The sequence below is a fragment of the Myotis yumanensis genome, unplaced genomic scaffold (assembly GCF_028538775.1).
Source record: "Myotis yumanensis isolate MYYU_CA2020_CCGP unplaced genomic scaffold, mMyoYum1.0.hap1 SCAF_2, whole genome shotgun sequence".
Lineage (NCBI taxonomy): Eukaryota > Metazoa > Chordata > Mammalia > Chiroptera > Vespertilionidae > Myotis > Myotis yumanensis.
In genome coordinates, this window is record NW_027223753.1 from 180,286,407 (window position 1) to 180,310,725 (window position 24,319).

Sequence of the window (24,319 nt, forward strand, 5' to 3'; positions counted from 1 at the left end):
ATGATGCTGATGGTGCTAGTCCAGGGACCACCTTTGAGAACCACCACTCTAATCAAATGAGACAAATGTCTGGGAAAGATGGGGCGCATAGTGTGCACATAAGTAGGCTCTGTCACACCGAAGCTCACTCAGGTCCACAGCTGATACACTGAGACAAATGCACTATTCTCCTTCAGGTTTGAACTTTTAGAAGGTCTTATCAGTTTGGATGGAAACCAAATTGAAATCAAAGGATCATAAATAATGACAGAACCAATAATAAATAGGCCTTGGAGACCCTTTAGTCCAACCTATTAGATAATAGACTAGATGGAGAAACTGAAAAACAAAGAATTTACCTGGTTTAAATGCATCCAGGTTCTAATGGCCACCCAAGGGTGTAGTTCTTCAGAAGGAAACTGTGTAATAAACAAAGGAGATCTTTAATACTAAGAAAATAAACCAGGACTGAGTTCATATCCCCTTAGTTTACTAAACAGCTTACAGGTGGAAACAATATATGAACTCGCATTTTATTAATTATACCAAAAGGAGGACCACAGTGGCAGAAACAACCACCAAAACAATTAATCAAGATTAGAAATCAACTTTGGCTCTTAAGTAACTGGTATACTAGAGTAAAATGTATTTCTGTATTACCTCATGATTTTAAAAGGCAAACTATCAAATTACTAATATTGACTCTTTTATTTAGTTCTTGACTGTTTTTGCTGAATTTCAAGTTAAGGAAATTGAAGCTTGATTCAGATTCAAGTCTTCGTTCCTGATTATGGGTAAATGACAACTCAGGTAACTGCAATTGATTGAGAGTGACATCTAAGCAGAGACGCTTCACTCCTTTTGGGCTCCCAGGGCACTTAGAAATAATTCAGATATGGTTTCTTATCAGCTGGGTATTAGCAGCCTGTAAATATGTGTCCCCATTCACGTAATGAGTTCTGACAGAGTAAAAGCCACCTGGAAACCTTTAAGCTCTTTTTTCAAGAGGTGTTTTAGCTACTTTTCCCTGAGGTACAACCAATCAACAATACATTATTTTAGTTTGTTGACATGTGGAATGTGTCAGGCTTTTGTTTTGTCTTGTTTCATTTTTCTGTTTTTCATTTGCTTTCATTTGTTTGCTGTTTGTGCTCTTCACTTGTCTTTAAAATGTAGAACAAAAAGGATCAGTTTCCTTGTCCAGCCACATGTCATATGTAGATAAAAATGAGTTAATCTTTAATGAAGCAGAAAGTGAGCTATCTAAAGGCAATTTCCTTCCAGGCTTTACATGATGGCTCTTGTTCATTTTATTGGGTTCATCAACCAAATGGTTATTTATTCATATATCCATCCATCATATATCGAACATTACTATGTGGAAGGCATTTTGACAGGTTTGGGTTACCCCCAACATTGTAATTATTTGAAAAGAAGAAGGATTAAGGAAATACTGCTCTCATACTAGGCACCACTTCAGTTCTTATTTCCCTTTGGTTTCATCATGGTGCAATTTCTGTACTCTGGATTATTTAATCATTTTACAAACAAGATTACTCTTCCATCATTTTTAAAGTGATGAAATAAAGAATTTGATAATTTCTTTGCTTGAAAACTCTGGGTATTATGAAATATTCTGTTCTTTATAAGTTAAATACAATTTTCCTCAGCCTGGTAATTCGAGATACTCTTTCCAAATTTATCCTAACCTTGAATGAAAGCCAGTATCTAAGTAAAGCCTGTTTATGCATGAATTCCTACGCGCATGTTAAGGAACTCACCTTGGTGTCTGGCTGTTTTCTTTCAACTTAGAATGAACTCCACTTCCCCAAAGATTATGAATTCTTCAAAGACCAACTTCAAGTTCAGCCTCCTCTCCTGGTCTCCTTTGGGAGCCATGACACCACAATGAGATTGTTCTCTGGACTTTCAGGACTAATGTGTCTACACCACTCATCTGACAGATCGAATACTGCCTTTTATTATGAACTAGAGGCCCGGTGCATAAAATTCGTGCACGGGCAGGGTCCCTAGGCTTGGCCGGCGATCAGGACTGATCTGTGGGGTGACTGGTGGGGCGATTAGGAGATCCCCCGCTGGCACCCACCTTGGCTGGCCTGGGGTCTGCGGACTGGGGACAGCTCCTGCATTGAGTGTCTGCCCCTTTGTGGTCAGTGTGTGTCATAGCTACTGGTCATTCTGCCGTTCGGTCTATTTGCATATTAGGTTTTTATTATTTATGATTATTGTTTTGAAATATGTGTGCTATAAGCTCTTTGAGGACAAATAATAGGGCACATATTTCCTTATATATCTCATAGAGTTTAACAAAATTTTTTCATATACATATTTTCTTTATTCAAAGAAGCAGATATAATAGAAATGGATACTAGAAGAATATATAATTTAAGGAAATATATTAATAGTAGTTGGCTATGTATCCATGCATGAATGATTTTTATACATTTTACTGCTTTGTGTTTTCAATCTTTCTATTGTGGATAACTGATAAAATGTATTTTGCTAGTTGCATACAATAACCTCAGGATTTAAAAGTCTATTATCTAATATCCCTGAGCAGAACTAGGTTCTTTCTTCACATTTCTGTATGTCAGAATTATATGTCAGATTAGAATCACAATACATGAAACTAATAAAAAATAGTGTTGAATGCAAATTGTAAATGAAAAATAAAAAAATATTAGAATTGCAGAATACTTTGTAGGTTACAAAGAGATGTAGAATATTGGGAAAATATAGAAAACAAGAAAAAATACATAAAGTTTACACAGGAAGAATGCTCTTCTTTAACATGTAAAATAAATAAATATGTATATAGTGGGAAGACAATATATAGTATACTTTGTATGTGCACATTGTATATATGTAATATAAATATATGTGATAAGTGCAGATATAATCAGTTAAGCACATAAAATTTTTCTAATAAAAATCTGTAAATGCACAATGGAATACTACTTGGCCATAAAAAAGGAAGGAAATCTTACCCTTTGTGACAGCTTTGATGGACCTGGAGAGCATTATGCTAAGTGAAATAACCAGTCAGAGAAAGAAAACTACCATATGATTTTACTCATATGTGGAACCTAATGAACAAAATGAACTAACATGAGAAATAGAGACAGACTAACATACAAAATAGAGACAGACTCATAGATAGAGAGGAGGCTGAGAGCTGCTAGGGGTGGGGTTGGGGAGCTGAATGGGAGGGTGGAGGGATTGAGCAAAAAAAAAGAAAGAGAGAAAGAATTCAAGGACAGGGACAATAGTGTGGTGACTGCCAAGGGAAGGTGGGGTGGGAAGAGAGGGAAGAGGGTTAGGGGGGTGATGGTGATGGACAGAGACTTGACTTGAGCTGCTGAACACACAATACAGTGTACAGATGATGTGTTGTGGAATTGTGCACCTGAAACCTGTACAAGTGTGTCAACCAGTGTCATCCCAATAAATTCAATAAAAAGGAAAAAAAGACTGTAAATGGTGTTCTTTAATCTCTTTTTCCATTATGTCTACTGCAATAGTTTTTCATATCCTTAAATAATATTTTTAAGAATTACATATAATGGCTACTTGTTAATCCATTTTCTAGTTTAACTATAATTGAATTACAAAACAATACACAGTTTTTCCACAGATTTGCTTAGCCCTGGCCAGGTGGCTCAGTTGGTTGAAGAGTTGTCCTATAAAGTAAGTTGCAAGTTTGATTCCCAGTCAGGGCACATGCAGGAGGCAGCTGATGGATGTTTCTATTCTCTTTCTCTCTCTCTCTCTTTCTCTCTCTCTCTCCCTCTCTCTCTCAAAATCAATAAACATATCCTTGGATGAGGAAAAAAATAATTGCTTAAAAATTAAGTACTTCACCCTAACCGGTTTGGCTCAGTGGATAGAGCGTCAGCCTGCGGACTGAAGGGTCCCAGGTTCAATTCCGGTCAAGGGCATGTACTTTGGTTGTGGGCACATCCCCAGTAGGGGGTGAAGGAGGCAGCTGATCAATGTTTCTAACTCTCTATCCCTCTCCCTTCCTCTCTATAAAAAAATCAATAAAATATATTTTTTAAAAATTAGGTATTTCAATGAACCCAATAGATAAAATTCATGCACATCCATTTTCATTTTTTAAGATAAATTAACAGAAGTAGAATTTCTGTGTTAAAAGATAATCATTTACCTAGATGTGATGTTTATTACTAACTTGGCCTCTATAAGGCCAAAGTTTTTAATTTCACATTTCCTTTTTTAAAATTTACTATGTTTTTATAACTTTATTGGGGTAAAATTGGTTAATAACATTACATCATTTGAAGTGTACAATCTATATGTATAAAAGCAACGGAACAACTGGTCTACCAGTTGCTATGATGTGCACTGACCACGAGGGGACAGATGCTCAACGCAGGAGCTGGCCCCTGGTGGTCAGTGCGCTCCCACAGCGGGAGCACTGCTCAGCTGACCAACGGGTGCCAGACGCAGGGCTCACAGCTGGCCGCCACAGTTCGGAGACCACAGCAGAGCAGCAGCAAGCCTACCGAGAGGTGGCTGCAGCAGGCACAGCGGGACCAGGATGAGCAGGACCAGTAGGCAGGAGCAGCAGGCGGCATTGAACTGTTGGTTTCAACCCAATCCCCGCAAGCTATGCTGAGGGACCCCACTGGTGCACGAATCCATGCACCAGGACTCTAGTTATGTAATAATACATTATCTGTATATTGCAGTGTGTGCACATCAACCAAAGTCTTGTCTCCCTCTTTCACTATAAATTTTTCTTCCTTCACCCTCTTTATACCCTCTCCTTCTAATCTGGTAATCATCCTTCTGTTGTCTGTAACGGAGTTTGTTTGTTCCTTTCTTTCTTTCTGTTTTATATTCTACATATGAGTGAAATCACATGGTTCTTGTCTTTTCCAATCTTATTTTGCTTAGCACAATATTCTTGATACATCCATGTTGTTGCAAATGGCAGTATTTCATCTTTTCTTGTGTCTGAATAGTATTCTGTTGGGTATCACATTCTCTTTATCCAATCATCCATCAAGATATACTTAAGTTGTTTCTATGTCTTGGCTACTATGCATGATGCTGCAATGAATATAGGGGTACATATATCCTTATAAATAAAAATTTGAAAATTTTTTAGGTAGATACCCAGAAGAGGATTGCTGAGTCATATGGTAGTTCTATTCCTTTTTTTCTGTCCTGCTTGTTCATTTGTTTTTTTAGATTCAATTGTTGATAGATATGTATTTATTGTTCATATTTTTTTCTTCTTCTTTTAAAATAAGACCCTTTAATAATCCATGTAATACTGGTTTGGTGGTGATTATCTCCTTTAGATTTTTCTTGTCTAGGAAGCTCTTTAAGTCTAAATGTCCTTAAAGTCTAAATGATAGCTTTGCTGGGTAAAGTAATCTTGGTTATAGGTCCTTGCTTTTTATCACTTTAAATATTTCTTGCCATTCCTTTTGACCTGCAAAATTTCTGTTGAGAAATCAGCTGACAGTCTTATGGGAGTTCCCTTGTAGGTAACTAACTGTCTTTCTCTTGCTGCTTTTAAGATTTTTCTCTGTCTTTAATCTTTTGCATTTTAATCATGATGTGTCTTGGTGAAGGCACCTTGGGTTCATCTTGTTTAGGACTCTAAGATTCTTGGACTTGTATGTCTATTTCATCAGGTTAGGGAAGTTTTATGTCATTATTTTTTTCAAAGAGGTTTTTAATTTCTTGCTGCCTTTCTTCTCCTTCCAGCATCCCCATGATGTGAATGTTGGTATACTGGAAGTTGTCCCAGAGGCTCCTTACCCTACCTGCATTTTTTTAGATTCTTTTATCGTTTTGCTGTTCTGATTTCTTTTGCTTTCTTATATTTCAAATCACTGATTTAATTTTAGGCTTCCTCTACTATACTGTTGATTCCCTATAAATTATTCTTCATTTCAGTTAGTGTATTTTTTTTTCTGGCTGGTTCTTTTTTATGGTTCCCATGTCCTGTTTTATGCTTACTATCTCTTTCTTGAAGTTCCCATGAAGTTCACTGAGCATCATTGTGACACATGTTTTGAACTCTGCATCCAGCAGATTACTTGTCTTCATTTTGCTTAGTTCTTTTTCTGGAGTTGTGTTCTGTTCTTTCATTTAACGTATGTTTTTGTCTCCTCATTTTGGCAGCCACCCTGTGTTTGTTTCTATGTATTAGATAGAGCTGCTATATATCCTGGGCTTCATACAGTGGCCTTATGTAATAGGTATTCTGTAGAGTCCAGTAGCACAGCTTCCACAGTCACCCAAGCTGAGCACTTCAGGTGTGCCCTGCCCCTGAGTGGTTTATGTTATAGTTGAGCCATGATTGCTGTTGGCACATCAATAGGAGGGATTTGCCCCTGGGCTTATCAGTTGCAAGGACTGGCTACAACCACCTACCACCATGGAGGATCAGTTCTGCAGGGACCAACCCCACAGAGCAGGAATTACTTTGGCAGGGCTCTGATGCCCACTGAGTTTGCTCCTTAAATGTGTTGTTTGTGGAGGTAGTTAGGTGGTGCTCTGATGTGGGCTGAAGCTGTCCACTGGGTGCACTGGCTCTTGGGCCTCCAAGAGTTGTAGGCCAAGGTCAGCCACTGCCTGTGTTCTGCCTTGGCCACTCAACATGATCTACAAAAGGGTCTGCAAATGGTTGCTACTTCAACTGGGCTTGGAGATGCCCAGATGAGGCCAAGCTGCAAACCAAGGCTGGCTGTCACTAGTGTCTAGCCTAGGGCCACTTAGCAAGAGGTTTGGGGCACATTGAGGCCAGATGCTTCTTTTTTGAGAGATTTTAGGAAAGTCTGAAGCATGAGCCAAGACAGGTCACTCATATGGGTAAGCCACAGGAAATAGTTTTGGTGGGCCTACAAGTTGGGTGAGGTAAGGTCTCAGGTAATCACCAGGGCAGCACAAACAGTATGAGCCAAGCTGAAGGAGACTCAGATATGGCTTCTGTCTGCCTGCTCAGTCTCAATGTGGCTTCTTCTTTAAATCCCTGGTTGTAGGACTTCCATTTAGCTAGATTTCAGGCAGTTCTGAATGATGGTTGTTCAATAGTTTAGTTGTAATTTTAATGTTATATTTTAATTATTAAGTGGTCATATTTATTTGAATGGGATGAGGGCAGTCTCAGTGATGCTTACCATAATAATCACTGTTAGAGAATATTTATTGTGGAGTTTTCTCCAGCAGAAATGTGTCCACGGAATCAACTAAAAAGCCAAAAAATCAAACCTTAAATTAGTAAAGGTGGTTATAAAATTTCTGAAGCCACTGCAGTTGAATTTAAAATTTTTGTTGTTGTTGTTGTTGCTTTGTACGAAGCCTGGAGAATTCACTATCTTCCTAATGTTACATAATGTAGATGCAGTATGTAGTATGTTTATTCTTCCAAGAACTTTCAAAATCTTTACTGATTAACTCATTAATCACTAGCTAAACCAGCAAACTGAAAAGAAGGTCGCAAAATAAAAGAAAAAAGCAAATGGTTGTGAAAGTGGCAATCTATAAATGTAACCATAGTCTACAGAGTTGATGGAGGGGCTGCTGTTCATTGGTGATCCATCGGGGGTGGGTTTTCATTGTTTGCTTGTTTGGGGTATGGAGAGAGTTTATCTGGCTTTGATATTAGACAGCGTCTTGCTGCCTGTTCTGACAAATAGCTCCCAATGCCAGCTTTTCACACACTGGATGCTGGGGTTTTTCATTTCATGTAGCAGCATGAAAGATCGAGTGCCCTTTATGCTGAAGCACCAAAATGTGCTTCAGGAAATGTGTAGGAGGGAGAGGGGAGGAGGGGGGGCAGAAGAGATGATGCAAAAGAGCAATTCCCAGTTTTAGTAAATGAACTGAATTCTAGAATTAGAAAGAAAATCCTCAAAATGGAAGCTGAAAATGTCTGACAACTTTAAATCTAGGATAATGACAATTTATAAAATTTAAGCTTTAAACAAATCAACATTTCCCAATTCCTCAACCTATATTTTGAAGGGCATCTATCCAGGTGGCTTATAACACTTCTGGTGTTGAGATAAATGAAAAGGGAGGTGGGAGTGGGTGTATGATAGTCTCACAGTAATCACAGTCCCACCCATCTATTCACCCTCTAAGCAATTTTAAAATCAATTCAGTATTTCCTGGATAGGTTGACGTCACCCTGCTCATAGCAGAGTAAAGGACCAAGCTGCTTGCTTTGTGCTCATTAAAATTCTGTATACTACACCATGCAGGAGCCAATTCTATTTTCAGAACAAGCATAAAACAAAGCAATGAATATTCTTGTCTATGGGTCCAACGTGGGGAGAGCAGAGAGGAGTCATGTGGGGGGAGGGCCATAGATGGGAAAGGGGAAGAGAAAGCAAGGAATCTTCCCTGGCCGGTTTGGCTCAGTGGATAGAGCATTGGCCTGGGGACTGGAAGGTCCAGGGTTCGATTCCGGTCAAGGGCATGTACCTTGGTTGCGGGCACATCCCCAGTGGGGGGTGTGCAGGAGGCAGCTGATCGATGCTTCTCTCTCATTGATGTTTCTAACTCTCTATCCCTCTCCCTTCCTCTCTGTAAAAAATCAATAAAATATTTTTTTAAAAAAAAGAAAGCAAGGAATCTTTTCATGTTTGTCAAATTCTAGTAATATAATTAAGTGTCAACAATATATAGTTAATAAAACATCCAAAACACAGACATGAATTCCAGAGCACTCCAAGAATTCTAATCCAAGGGAGACCAGTCAGGAAGGTAGTGACAGTCAATGTAATCTGGGGGAAATGACTTTACACAAAGAAATTGAAAGCATCATTCTCAGTCCTTCTGTTATTATTGTCATTAAGAAGTTTTTATTCTCACAACCCATTTATAAGGAAAATATCTGTGACTCATCTTGGTACTATCTGCATAAACATAGCACCTAGTTCTTTCATAGATTTATATAATATATATAGTACATAGGTTTATATACATAAATCTATATATGAATACACATATGTTTATATACATAAATCTATGCATGAATATGTACCTGTCCACAGGATGGAGCCTGGGTCCTGACTGCCATGGTGGAAGGATTCTGTGAGAGATGGCTTTGCCGTGACCCTGAATCTTAAGGCTGCCTTTCCTATGCTCTGGTGGAGCGAGGCAGGGTGGCTACTGAGAGCATTGGAGCTGTATAGAGCTGAGGGAGCAATGACTGTCTTTCCCCAACGTGAGCTGCACCTCATGAACCTGGTGCCTTCCCCCTCAGCCTGCAGAAACGCTGTGGCTCCTCTCCCACTGAGCAAGGGAACCCAGCTAAAGGGAGGCTCTCCCTTGCTCTCAGAACATCCAGAGACAAGCACCTGCTGGGCCTGCCTCAGTCCCACCCAATGGGTAGAAATGGCCGCCCACCGACTAAGACAAAGGGACCTTGAATTCAGAACAGGATTTGTTTCTGAGCGTTCCACACACGTCAAGTGTTCCTTCTCCCCGGACAACAGACCAACCCCACTTCAAATACTCTTTTAAATTCTCAATGAGGTGCCTGGTCTGTTCTTTTTCTTCTTTCAGCCACTATTAACACACACACACACAAACCTACACACAGAGATATGCACACACATGCACGCACATACATACAAACTCATACACACACAAACATACAGACGCACTCACAAACACATATATACATGTACACACACAAACAGAGAGACACACATGCATATGCACATACACACATATACAAAAACACAGACACACACATACACACATGTATACATGCATACACATGCACGCACACACACAGCCAGCAGGACCACACATGAGGTAAGAAACAAGACTTTTATTCTAAGAAGGGCAGGCTGACCTTTCCGAGTTCATTAGAAACACACCGCAGCATGCATGCGGAGGCTCCCTAGAATGGAACTCCATGTTCAAAGGCAATGAAAAATTGCCTAAAGACCCGCTTCCCTCCCCCGCTGGGTCAAGGGAAAGGAAGATGGGCAGAGTTCTTCCAGGAGGAGTTGGCACTGTGCCTGCTTGGCACGGAAAGGAACCAGTCGCCTCTCTGCCCACATCCTCTATTTTCAGAGTCAGCCTGGTTCCAGGTCCCTGCTGGGGGCTGTGGCCTGGCCCGGAGGGGGTGGAGGGGGGAGGGAGGGTTTTGCACTGTCCGGAGTGTTTGGGAGTGGGAGGTGTAACTCTGGAGTTCATGCCACAGAGTGACCTAAATGGGACACCCTCCGTCTTTTGTCTTCCTGGCCTAGGTCGTATTGCCCTTTGAAATGACATGGTGGTGCCAAGTCCCCGTGGGTAGGACAGAGCATAGCTAGGAACAGAGGAAGGAGCTCTATAACATCCCTCTCTGAAACCAACCAGATTCAAATCTCAGCCCTGCCACTTTCTTTTTTTTTTTTTTAAATATATTTTATTGATCTTTTACAGAGAGGAAGGGAGAGGGATAGAGAGCCAGAAACATCGATGAGAGAGAAACATCAATCAGCTGCCTCCTCCACACCCCCTACTGGGGATGTGCCCATAACCAAGGTACATGCCCTTGACCGGAATCAAACCTGGGACCTTTCAGTCCACAGGCCGACGCTCTATCCACTGAGCCAAACCGTTTAGGGCAGCCCTGCCACTTTCTAGCTCTGTGACCTAGGGCAGTTACTGAACCTCTCTGCGCTTAATTTCCTCAGCTGTAAATCGGTGCAGTAGCAGTCCCTACCTCACTGGGTATTTGTGAGGATTAAATGAAGACACTCTCCCAAAGGGCTAAGGAAAATGCCTGGGACTCAGTAAAGCCCGTCCTGCCTGACTCCCCACTGACCTGCTCTTGGACTTTGAAAGAAAGAACAAAGGAGAACCAGGCTGCCACACTCAGGCTCCCACCTGTGGACCCAGGTGGTCCAGGCCTGGTGGGGCTGGCACAGCCCTCCAACCCCTCCCCCACAAGCTCCCACATTTCTCTGGGCTGAGTGCAAGCAGGGTTGTTGGCTGACTCCCCTGAAAGGCACGGTGGCCTCATTGCCCCAGAATAACCTAATTAAGAGGGACTGTGCAAGGAGACGCTGGGCTGAGACAGAGCCTGGTCTACGCGAGAGTACAGGAGTGTAGGTTCTGGAAAGCTGTTTGAATGTCATGCTGGGCCTTATTTATTATTTACAACATGAGGGAGAAAATGGAACCATCGAGACTTTGTTCTTCATTTTATTTCGAGTTCCTATTGCCTACAAATAAAGCACCCACTCCCTGGAGAGAGTCGCCAATTATCTGCAACCTGCTTGCCAGGCACCATGATTGCAGGGGAACTGACCAGGGCACGGAAGGATTTGGATCGGAAACTGCAGTGAAATGTCTGCTTTGATAACTAAGACTAGCAATTCCAGGCTAGAGAAGCATGTGCGGAGGCTGTTTCTCGACCACATGCGTGTATTTTCCAAACCACAAATCAAAACCTAGCATGTCAAAAGGAGACATATGTACTACTATTTGTAATACTTTAAACAATAAAATACAATTTTAAAAAATACCAAAAAAACCCCAAAAAACTTATCATGTCACAGAGGATTTTTGTCTGGCTTCTGCCACTGCCCTTAGGCAATCTTAAAGGTAACAGCGTGAATACCAAAATATCAGCCTTTGGGGAGTATGTGGCAAATAGGAGAGAATATTTGATTAACTTGAAAACTTCAGGCCCTTACCATATTCACTCATTTGTCAGGAGGTAAAAGGCAGCAAACAGGGAAATATTTTTAAGTGGAAATCCATCCTTACCATTTATAAGGGTTAAGCCCTTATTCTTATCTTGATCTGAATTGCAAAGAGAAATTAGAACCCCAGCCTGAGTCTCCATAGTGACTCCCAAGCACTAGCTGTCATGGGTAGAACTGCCAAAAGTCACTCTCTAATCCTATCTCTCTACTGTCTGTCCCTCAGGAGAGGCAACCGCCTATGTACCTGACTATATTCTCCTTCTCCTCCCAGGGCATTCAAGAGGACAGAGTATCCATCACCATGAGCACTGTGATCTCTTCGGTGTGCTCCTGGGTTAGAAACAGGATGGTAAGAAATGATGTTCCCCTGATCCCAGCAGAGGTTGGCCTCCAGGGTCAGTCCAGCATCACAGTCTGTGGTCTTGGAGTCAGACTATCTAGACTCGAATCTTAACTTCCCCACTTATAATCTGGCTAAGCTCTCTCAGCCTGTTTTAGCAAAATAATAACCAGCACTTCACTCATTGGAATAACTAGCAATAAGCAAAGAACCTGGTTCATGCTTAGAATTAAATGAATAGTAACTGTCGTTTGGAGACAAAGAAAATAATGTGGGGACTATCAGCATATCATCATCAACTCTAAGCAATTAATAGTCTTCTAGTCCTCTCCTAGGCATGTGAAGAAGAATAAAAATATAGAATATTTTTTCTAAAATTAAATCACGTTTACATTTTAGAACAGGAAATATAGAAATATAAAAATTTTAAATAAGTTATTGGGGTGGCCTAGTTTTCAATGAGACACAAAACCAGAGAGAGAATGCTTTGGCCATTCCTCCCTTGATCTGGGCCTATCGATCCTTTAAGATGCTAACAACCACATCACATCTCAAATGGAATCTTCTGAATTTTCAGTCCCTAAAATGTGGAGATTTAGATTGTTCACTTGCTTTGTGACTAATGAGGCAAGTAAACTAAAATGCAGAGCACCACACATGTATCCAGGGCACTATTTCACCTGTTGGATTTGTAATACTAATTTTAAATTGAATTTAATATGTACACTTTAGTTGTAAAATTATGGTCATTAGTGTTGAATTCTGCTCTCTCATTTGTTTGCTCTTTTGCTATGAGGACATTAGGGATTTTTTAGTTTATAAAATAGGGGGCCAGGGAAAGAGAACTACTCTAAAGCCATTACTTTTTTTAGCCTTCTATGAGTCTATAAATGCTTCAAATATCTAATTCCATGTTCTATTTTTAGCAATTAATAGAAACAAGTTTGAGAAGAGAAGGTTGTGAGGAGCTGTGTATTTAATGTGTATTTGGTACCACAGTTGTCTATTTCAACTGCAGAGGGAGTTTTTTCATAATTTTGTGAAATTAAGAAACAATCACAAAATAAGAAACAGTCTCTACCCCCTGTCATTTGCAAATCGGGGACAAGCATGATTTTTAAAAGCCAATGAGAGAAGCAGGAAAATTCCAGAAGGTACAAGATGTGAAGCAGAATCCTAGAAGCAGATGGGGTGGGGGGTAGAAAGACAGCAGAGAATAAGAGAGAATAAGGAAAGAGAGATGAGAAATTGTTTTCAAATATTTAAAGCCCCCCCACCCCCTGTTCAGAGTCTAGGATAGTTTCTAATCTTCACACCCTGCATCCTGTCAGAAACTGCGGTAGCTTTTCATCTTCCCCAGCCCAGCTTTTTCTCACCTCCTTTCACACATCCTGTGCTTTTCACACGTATCACATTCAGATTACCACGTGTACCTTCCACCTCTATGCAGGGCGGTGTACAGAAAGCAATCAGATCAATGATTACCAATTACGATTCTACAGAGTCTGCTTCTCTGCAGTCAATAGGCAGCCCCACTCTCTTTGTGCAATAGATTTCATTATCCCTAAGGTTGTATCTTTAAAAATAAAATAAGTTCTGATACGGTCCATTCAACAAGTTGGCAGGTCCCTTTTATTTACACATGAAAGGGCCCTGGCCGGTGTTTCTCAGGTGTTTCTCAGTGGTTAGAGTGCCACTTCCTGGTCAAGGGCACATAGTTGGGTTGCAGGTTTGATACCGGTCCTTAGAAGGGCTCGTGCAGTGCGGGGGAAACCAATCAATGTGTCTCTCACATAGATCTCTCTCTCTCTTTCTCCCCCCCCCTCCCTTCCACTCTTTCTAAAAATAAATGGGAAAAAAATCCTCAGGTGAGGTTTAACAAAAAAAATAAAAGGAAAAGGAAAAAATGTTACTTTAAGAAAGCACTATATTAATGTGAATGTTTGGAGATTCCTAGCTATACTATACATGGGATAACTGTCTTAAAACTTAAAAAAAAAATGACCTCAATCTATCAGCAGAGATTAATTAGGAGCCTACATTCAAGCAATTTCTTCAGCCACCATGGAGGGTCTGGTAGACTGCTGCTGTTCTTCAAAGAGTTTACATCTTAGTTGGAAAAGAAATTAAAATTGAAATAATATTTTTATTAATAATGTAACAGTGTAAAACTGGTATGCAACAAACTAAACATTTATTTGTCAACAGACAATACAGCAAGGTAAGAGTTCAGAGGATTTAAAGCCACTGCGCATGTGGTGGGCTGGGAGGGCTTCCCGGAGGAGGTGGGCTGGGAGGGCTTCCCAGCAGAGGTGGGATTTGCCCCAGGCCTGATAAGGTATGGATGGTACACTATGTTCTGGCTGGGAGGAGGCCAGACTCCCAAGAGGAGCAAGATAGGGAGAACACCAGGGAACTATCAGAGGTAGTTATTTGCCAGACTATTCATAAGCTGGAGGGTGGCTGAGGTTGAAGATTGATGTAGAGGAACAAGAAAGAAGTGATGATGAAAAGAGAGAGTCTAGGTTTATGACATTTAAAGAAACCTGAGTCCATCACATTGCTATAATTACATTCTCTCAGCCAATATCAAAGATATTGGTTAAGCTCCTATTATATATAAGGCACCGTTGGGGGTGGAGAAAGGCAGAGAAATAAAAAGGAAAGATCTAATTTGAGCTCAGGAGCCAGACATAAAAACAGGAAATGTTAACAATGCAAAGTATACTAAACAAAACCAGAGAGAAAAAGGAAGGTGAATTGGCAAATAATTACTACATCTGTAGAGGAAACCAATTATTTTGTCTGCTAAATACGTTTTCCTTTCTTCTAAGAATAAAGGAGACTTCTGTTACTTCTGAGTATTGTTCCTCCCAGGCCCCCACTAACCCTTTGGTAGCCCCAAGAGCCTCCTCAGGAGAGCCCATTGGCCATAATCAATGGGTAAAAAGTAAGTCCTGGTGACATGAACATCCTGGGTCCAAGTTTCTTTCAGGAATAAGCTACCTCTTTGCTTAGTTTTTCTATATATTTATAGGCAACCAGAGGCCCAGTGCACAAAATTCATGCATGGGGGGAGGGTCCCTCAGCCTGGCCTGCACCCTCTCCAATCCAAGACCCCTCGAGGGGTATCCGACTGCCAGTTTAAGCCTGATCCCCAGGATGAAGCCTAAAACGGCAGTCGGACATCCCTCTCTCAATCCGGGACCGCTGGCTCCTAACTGCTCTCCTGCCTGCCTGCCTGCCTGATCGCCCCTAACCCCTCTATCTGCTGGCCTCATCACCCCTAACCATTCTGCCTGCCTGCCTGATCGCCCCTAACCACTTCTGCCTCGGACCCCACCACCATGGCTCTGTCTGGAAGGATGTCTGGTCTATCTGGTCTAATTAGCATATTACCCTTTTATTAGTACAGATATGAGCATTCTGCTTATAAAGTCCCCCTTTGATAACCTCATTCAAATTAGATGCCTGTCATTGCAAGTCAAAGAATCTTATTAAACTTCAAGTGATTAAAATCTGCATTGTCTTGTAATTGTTTGCATTCCTTTCTTCAAACTTCTGGGTTTGCATTCTTTCCTTTAAACCAGTAGATGCTTCTTATTCATCTTTGTGTCACCTAAAGTGCTGAGGTCTGTGATTTCGACTAAGCAAACAAAATTAGGTGACTGCTACTAGTTGCAATAACAAACACACTCTCAACTCTTAGTTGCTTGACACCTTACGAGTGTATTTCTCACTCTCATAGATGGGTGTTTGGTTTTTTTTTTAAGTACATCTTAATGATTTCAGAGAGGAAGGGAGAGGAAAGGAGAGATAAAAACATCAATGATGAGAGAGAATCATTGATCAGCTGCTTCCTGACCACCACCTACTAGGGATCCAGCCTGCACCCCAAGCATGTGCCCTGACAGAGAATTGAACCGTGACCTCCTGATTCATAGGTCAATGCTCAACCACTGAGCCATGCCGGCCAGGCAAGATGGATGTTCTTAAAGGGGAGATGGCTTTCTAGGTGGTGTTTCTGGGACCAGCTCCTTTCACCTTGTGCCTCTACTCCCCATGGCCACTGTGTCCTGTGCTGAATCTACTCTAGTGAGGACCAGAAAGCAGAGTGAGGCCTCCCACTTCTTAACACCCTGGGCCCAAAAGTGACTACAGCTCTTCTGCTCTTACTTGATTGGGAGAAGCCATGTAGACAAAAAGACTGGGACATGCAATCGCTCGCTGGGAAGCCAGCTCCTGACAACAGTGCTACCCTAAGAAACAGGCTATGATTTCTGGTGGAAGAGCTGCCATTTCTTCACAAAGACATTCAAGTAATGTTGGCGGCATGTACCTTACTACAAAAAAAAGGGAGGGGAGGGAGAAGAAAAGAGAGTGGAGGAAATAGAAGGCCAGACCCCAATCATGGAGAAGATACCCTGGGAACCCCCCACGCAAAGTATGAAGGCAAGTTCTCTGGCTCTAAACTGAACGTCTGAGGATAGGACCGTGTTTAATTTGTCCTGGTGCTCCGAGTGCCTGGTGTAGTATCTGACACCTCACAGGTATTCAATAACTATTTGGTGAATGGATAAATGAATGAAGCTGGGATTTAGTTATCAGATCTTGGATGCAAAGTGAGTATTTGACCTCAATAATAATAATTTTAAAAATCTAGAACTGGGGCACAAGATTGGAGCGAGAAAAGCATGAGGCATTTGATGCTATGTTTCTTTAAATACTTTTTGTTGGAAACCGTGTGGTCGAAGAGTCAGGAGCAAAAGATGAGTCACCAAGAGGAGCTCACGAGGATCTAGCTAATTAGGTGGCGTTTTGAGTCAGGAAGCCAAGGAAGTTATTACTTTTAAATCATTGTTCAACCTAATTGGAAAAGGTCAATAGTAGTAAAAGATCTGATTTCTTTCTTCCTAGCTTATCTATGTTACACCAAAAGGCGGAAGCAGCCCTGAGCAGAACTGTGAAGTAGGCTCATTTCCCCTTTTGTAATCTCCTACAGTCAGCAAATGCACCTCCCTGTGCCCAATTGACTTTACATTTTTTTCCCACTCACCCATCCCTTCCTTCCCAGGTTTTTCTGAGACAATACTACTTGCTTCAGACTTCCCCATCCTAAGTGCACCTGTCATATGTCTCAGTCACCCAAACTCTGCTCTTGGCTGTTTCTGCCTTCTTTGTTAGTCTGCTCATGTGTTGAGATAGGCCCTTAATAGTAAATTCAGGTAAGATATAGTCTTTTTTTTACTTTGTATGCATATATGCATAACCCATGGACACAGACATTAGGGTGCTGAAGGCCAGGGGGCAGAGGGGCAGGCTGGAGGGGGTCAATGGGGGGGGGGGTGAAAGGGGGACATATGTAATACTTTAAACAATAAATAATTATTTAAACTATATATATAGTCTTTTTTTCATCTTTATTGTTGAAAGCATTATATATGTCCCCTTCCCCACCCTCCGCCCCCACCCTGGACCTCTTCTAGGCCCCCCATCCTCTTCTCCCCAGCCCCCAACTTCTAACTAACCCCTCCTGCAGACCTTCCCCACCCTATTGTCAGTGACCATGGGTTGTGCATATAGGCATAGAAGTTTTTTGGTTGGTCTCTTCCCACCCACCCATGCCCACCCCCGCCTTGTTCATTGGGGCCTTCTGGAAACAAGGCCTTTACCCAATGGAGTATATCTAATCATGAAAATTTTCAAGTGAAGTAAGGCCACTGGGGAGAAGCTGGTGGGGCAGGCTGAACTTCTGCTGCCCTTTAAATCACACCAGGAAAGTCAGCGGCTGTTTCTGTCAGATCTGGAGCCCTGGCTAGGACACCCCTTTAAACCAGCAACTGTCCTGAAGGAATCAACACTGCAAGGCTTCTCTTGGCAAAACCTCAGACGCAGACCAGTCAGAAAGATAACGATTGCATTAGCTGATATTCTTTCCCAAAGGGTGCCTGAGTCATTTCCCTTTACACCCTCTGGCTCCTTGATTTCTGGTTATCGTAGAAATAAATAGCTAAAAACACACAACAGTGGTCTGTGTGCCTGTTACACACTCCTTTGAACAAAATGTACCTACTTTACAGAACCAAATTGGACTCCCCAAGATTGTAACTTGACCAGCCTCCAAGGTTGCTCAGGGCCAAAGGAGGGGGTATCTTGCCACAGCCCCATGAACAATTTGAAGGTGGTTGTGTCCAGAAAGCACTATATATTACCAGGCTTCCCATAAAGGTCTTAGTGACTATTATGTAAGCCCATGAATTTTACCCACTTTTCCTTTCCTGTTGTCACTCTACTGCTACTTAAAATCTTTTCAGAAACAATATAGAGTATAAGTGAATTCACAGCAATATATAAATATATATATATATATATATATATATATATATATATATATATATACACACACACACACACACATTCGTGTATGTGTAAACTCACCATTCCTAGAAATATTCCCAAAGGAAGCTGCCTTTTAAATGTCTTCAAAATAACAAAGTAGGTTAGAGTCTGTGTTGCAAATTATAATAGCTTCGCAGATTCAGCAGACAGGTCTACAGAGACTCTACCAAATCCATTTTCCCTCTTGAATTGAACAACAACGATAACAACAACAAAAAGACACTAGTCCTGATAAGGAAATGCTGAAACCAAACTTGGGCACTTTTTAGAGGAAGATAAATGAGGTCACTCTGGAGCCTAGAGACCAGAGCCACTTAGCACATCCAGGGTTCACCCTACACCAGCTCATTAAACTTACTTACTTCTCTGGTACCCCATGAAACCCATAGATCAGCCTTAGCAAACAGGACATGGAATTACACATGCAATGTGCTGTATTCATGAAGCAGACCCAGGGAAACCAGTGCAAATAGATGACGGGGGGGCGGGGGGAGGGATCAGAAAAAGAGCCACGCCAACAGGCACAGTCCTTTAGGAGCTCTGCCACCTGAGGATATGACTCAGCAACCCCACAGTTTACAAATAATTGTCAGTGTCATGCTGCTGAGTCAGAAAAATAAGGTTAGGTCACATCAGATAGATTCTGTTTATTAAGAAAGGAGGTGAATAATGCATTTTAGAAAATTATTCATTAAAAATGGTTCTCAGGCCCTAGCCAGGTTGGCTCAGTGGATAGAGCGTCCGCCTGCAGACTGAAGGGTCCTGGGTTTGATTCTGGTCAAAGGCACATGCCCCAGTTGCAGGCTCGATCCCCAGTGTGGGGCATGCAGGAGGCAGCTGACCATTGATTCTCTCATCACTGATGTTTCTCTCTCTCCCTCTCTCTTCCTCTCTGAATTCAATAAAAATTCATTTTTTTAAAAATGGTTCTCAGAAAGCTTTGATACATGAAATGTATCTTTAAAGATAAGGATTAAGCAAGCAAACACACACGCACACACACCTCACAGATACAGACCAGAGGGAAAGGAGGGTGGGGGGAGATAAACACGGTAAAGGGGGATAAATAGTAATGGAAGGAGACTTGACTTGGGGTGGTGAACACGCAACACAATATACAGTACAGACGATGTATTATAGAACTGTACATCTGAGAACTAATTTTATTAACCAATGTTACCCCAATAAATTCAATAAATAAATAAAATAAAAATCTAAACATTGAAAGCACTTTATACCTCAATGTTAGTTACTGTGTCAGCCAAGCAAGTTTAAGAATTGAGAACAGAGGGAGAAGCTGTCAAAAGGCTACTCTATTACATTTAAGCCACTTTTGTTAGTTTAAAGTACTTAGAGTATTTTTAGTTTTAGAGGATCTGTTTTAGTAAATACTAAATAAGCAGGTTTTCAAATTAATACATTTAAATTTGAAGAATAATGCTTCTAAAATTTTTCAAGATATTTATTTCAGTCATTTATTCAAGTATACTGGGCATACTTCTTGGTTCAGGGATACAGTGGTGAAAAGTTCTCATTTATCCAAAGACATCACTAGCCCCAATACAATAATACAATTTTGCTTTTGCTAAGGGTCTATGTAAATATATATATATATCTTGCTTGTCATTCAAACTCTTGGAGATCCTAAGTCAACTATGTTTGTATAAATAGCAATTGAGCCAAGCAGAGTCTTAGCCTCGAGAAATATCCAGATCAACCCAAACCTACCCCTGCTCCCCAGGGCTCAGAGCCTAGCTGTGAGGAACCAGGTGAACACACAGTCACTGCAGTGGGATCACTAAACACAATGCCTGCTTATAAAAGCAATGACAAAAGAAGTGAGCAGAGTTAGTGTGTGTACTTATGAATGTGCACATCTGTATGGATGAATGGAGATAGGTACATAGATACATGATATGTTTGACTTTAGTGGTAGTTAAATAATACTGACACTCTCCTTCATGAAAATAAGAACATACCATAGCCACTTGGGATTACAGCATCTACCACCAGGAGGATCTGAACTAGAAACCTGATTGTGCCACTAATTAGCTATGTAGCCTTCAAGAGGTTACGTGGCCTCTCTGAGCTTCCCTTTTTACCTATAAAATAAAAGGGAATTGTAGTACCTAATTTAGAGAGTTATTAAAGCCCTTTATAGAGGAGAATAAAAAATCATTAATTATGTTTCTTTATTATTGGTATGTAACTATCCTTTAAAATAGCCCATGCTTGCCAGACAGTCAGAATAGCCTGTTTTGTTTTTTTGTTTTAAAATTCAGTCTAAAATGTTGTGTTCAAGAATGTAAACAATGAAGAGGTTGAGCCCTTCAAACACACAGGTCAACATGCCCAAAAGAAGAGCAACAAGCAGCCAGGCAGGGGTAAGAGCTCCAGCTTTTATTGGAAGCTCTGATGAGTACCCAGATATTTTTAGATTATTTTTTTCTTAAATGGAAAACAGACACACACACCAAAAGGCATAGAACAAACACCCAGAAATATTTTGTTTCAATTTTACATGAGTTATTTTTACAGATCTGCCTTGCTGTGTGGATTTCATTGAGAAGGAAATGAATCCGTGATATTGCTTCCATGGCAACCTGTCTCTTTGTGATTGGCTGAGAGGTATCCAGGCACTTGCACAATACCCCAGAAAGTGCAAGTCGTGTTAATATTTAACAGATGCAGTAAAACCTACCAGCCCCATGGCATTTGTTATGCAACTAACTATTAATAAGGAGGTTCAGATCCATCCTAACATTTTCTCACCCTCTAAATATCCTTGTGAGGGTTTGTTTGTTTTTTTTTCCTTGTTAAAACCTGACATACAGAGAAACAGGAAGGGGAAGGGGGAAAGGAGGACAGGACCCTGAGGAAGGGGCAGAGAACCTTGAAGGTGTGAGAAGCATAACATTTCATACTTTGTTCTATTTCAAGATAGAACTGGTTTAAAAAGAGAAATGTGATCTGCCCCAAAGAAATGTAACGCCATTTTACATGCAATCATGGTTAGAAGGGAAAGCATCAAGCACCGAAGACACTTTATATAACTATGAGCGTGCTGCGAGTGTGACTAACCAAGCACAATGAGCTAAAGGGTACAAATTAAATGGCCCAGAGGAGACAATGTGTATTTTCCAGCGTCCGTGGGAAATTGAGGGGTTTTATTTTAAGCATGTATGATTTGAAACTCCCAGTGTGTCTTGAATTAAGAAAAGCATTCATACAAAAAAAAAAGTCCCAATTTGCAAAAGAGTTAAATTTCAAGGTAATTATGTTTTCTACAACCCCTACACTGCCTGGATACTTGAGAACTCTCCCTGTGTGTTTAGAGTTTTATTTATACCATATCATGAGTAAAACCACTTAATAGGGGCAGCAGCACTGAAAAGCAGCCAGGGTTTTAATGGTTGCATGTGTTATCATTCTGATAGAGTAGGCAGCTAGACAGACATGAGCAGAATAGGACTCATAGGCGAGGTCCAGAAGGTCACCAGAGAGGAAAGCCCTGGGTGCCTCTCAATAGACTGAACTAGGCTGGGACCTCGTTCCCAGGGTGACCTTTCCTCCCCTAGCATATTGCTGGTCATGTGGCTTCGACTCCCTGGCCTTTCCTCCCCTGGCATGTCGTCGGTCATGTGGTAGACCCCCTTAGAGAAGGAACAAGGGAGCCAGAGAATAGCCGCATACCCCTCCCTGAAGCACTAAGCTCTCAGGGCAATGAGATTCTGGCCTGCATTAACTAATCTTAAGAACAAAGCCTCATTGGGGTCTATGAGCCACAGAGTCAGAGATTTGGTCAAACCAGAGATGACATCTGGGCCTCAGTTGTGTTTCAGCTCCAGGCCCAGGAAAGCAGCAAAACCAGGCAGGGTGAGGCCAGGGCTGACTGCAGGACCAGTTGCAATGACTAACGCCCTTTCCTAGTGCCGGCCAATCAGTGGAGACCAAAACCCTGGAAGGACACACCTGGAAAGGTGATGAATGTTCTACTGATATCCTGCCCTTAGACCTCCCTTAAGGTCCCACCTTTAGAGAGGGGGTAAAAACCCTTAGGACTGCCCTGGTTGGTTTTTCTCAGTAATTAGAGTGTCGGCCCTCCTACAGAAGGGTAGAGGGATCAATTCCCCGTCAAGGGCACAAAAGGTTCAAGGCAACCAGTTGATGTGTCTCTCTCATATTGATGTTTCTCTCCCTCTCTCCCGTCCTCTCTCCTTTCCCCTCTCTCTCATGGAAAAGGGTGAGGATTTAAAAATAAACAAAACTCCTTAGGACAGAGGAACCAGTGCACTTGCACTCTCTTCTCTCTGGAACATGCCAGCATCTTGCCACCTCTCTTCTCTCCAAGCACCTTACCATTGCCTATGTTTTTCCTAAGCTCACAGGCTGCTTCCTTTGCCTCTGTAGCTTGTTTCCTGAGCCCATCAGTCCAGCTGGCTCACTTCTTCCACGGTTCACTTCTTCTCTGTGACTTTCTAAATAAACTTAGGCTTGTATTTGAGTCTTAGCTCTGAGTACTTTCTTAGCCAGAACTCAAATACCACGGTTGCTGACCTGACGTCCAATCACCGGTTACATTCTGGTGCTGTTTCTCTGCTAACAGTTCCACTTAGCATACTCTTATTTGAATGTCTTACTTGTGATTGAGTTTCTCAACTCCCAGTGGAGGATACAATTTGAAAACCTGTACATAAAAGGTTAGATTAAAAACCTTAAAAATGATAAGGGGAAATTACTATACTTTGAGCTTATATGTAAATAATTCTGTAGAGATGTGTTGGTTTTTGTGTATAAGTTCAATGAAAATCATGTTAGAAAGTGCTACTAGCAAAATCCCAGGACTATATCTAAAACTGATATTTGCTGATAGTCCAGGATGATAGCTGTCCCTGTGTTTCCTATAACTCTTCAAATATAACAGGGTAGGCTTTAAAAATGTATGCAAAGTAGTATATCAGCTATGACAGGTTAATGTAAAATTTTAAAAGATTAAAAATTATACATCAAAATATTAACCATGATTATCTATGGGGGCTTAGAATTGACTTGGAGTATTCCTTTTAATTTAAACTGTACTCTCCACATTTTTTATTTAATGTATGTGTTATTAAAAAGGAAAGATTATTTTTCATAAGAAACTATCAGTGCTCCTTTCTTTATTCCTTCTTTGTAAGGACAATTAAACCTTAAATATATAAAGAGCCTTACACAGTTTAAAGTGTTGGGCATCCATTCTCTCATTCCAGGCACATGGTTGCCAGGAGGAAGCTATTACAGAGAGTGGAGTCTCACTTACAGATAAGGAAAATGGGGGCCGGAGGTCAGCTCGCTCTGCAGGACGGCCGGGAGGACATATCCGGTGTCCTGGGGCCCCGTCTCCCAACACTCAGATTGTATATGAGATCTATTACCCTGATCGTTTTCACATCTTTTTAAATTAAGTTAAAGTCCATTTTCAGGTCTTAATTTTGTATTTTCTATTCCTGTGTGTAGCACACTGCTGAGAATCAAGCATATGCTTTAATAAACATGTGTTAATTTGCAACAATCCTTTCCCTTTTGCATTTTTTTTTAAAACTCATTTATCTATGCAGCTCAACATATTTGCTAAAGAACCGACAGGCAGGACCTCAATCAACCTTTCCTTTAAATTACTTCCCAAAGTTTGAAACTCTGGGGTTTTAAAATTTATATACTTTCCTAGCCATCCATGCAGTTTTAGGAGAAAGGACATGACAAAAGGGTACAATGAATATACACTAAGCCATTCTTAAAGAGCAAGATCTAGAAAGGGGCAGAGGCTTCACATCTGGGCCAGCTGGCCAGGCCCTGTGGGAATTGGGGAGAGGAAGTGAGGAAGGTAGGGGTTTTCCGATTC

At 41.2% G+C, this 24,319-nt stretch overlaps 1 long non-coding RNA gene across 1 annotated transcript in view; it reads right to left on the reverse strand.

The window, feature by feature from the left end:
• The window catches only part of LOC139004089 (uncharacterized), a 637,181-nt gene that overhangs the window by 217,106 nt on the left and 395,756 nt on the right, over positions 1–24,319 (reverse strand). The window contains exon 4 of the long non-coding RNA XR_011470331.1: positions 339–398. This is a non-coding gene — a long non-coding RNA (uncharacterized lncRNA). The remainder of the gene's footprint in view (positions 1–338; positions 399–24,319) is intronic.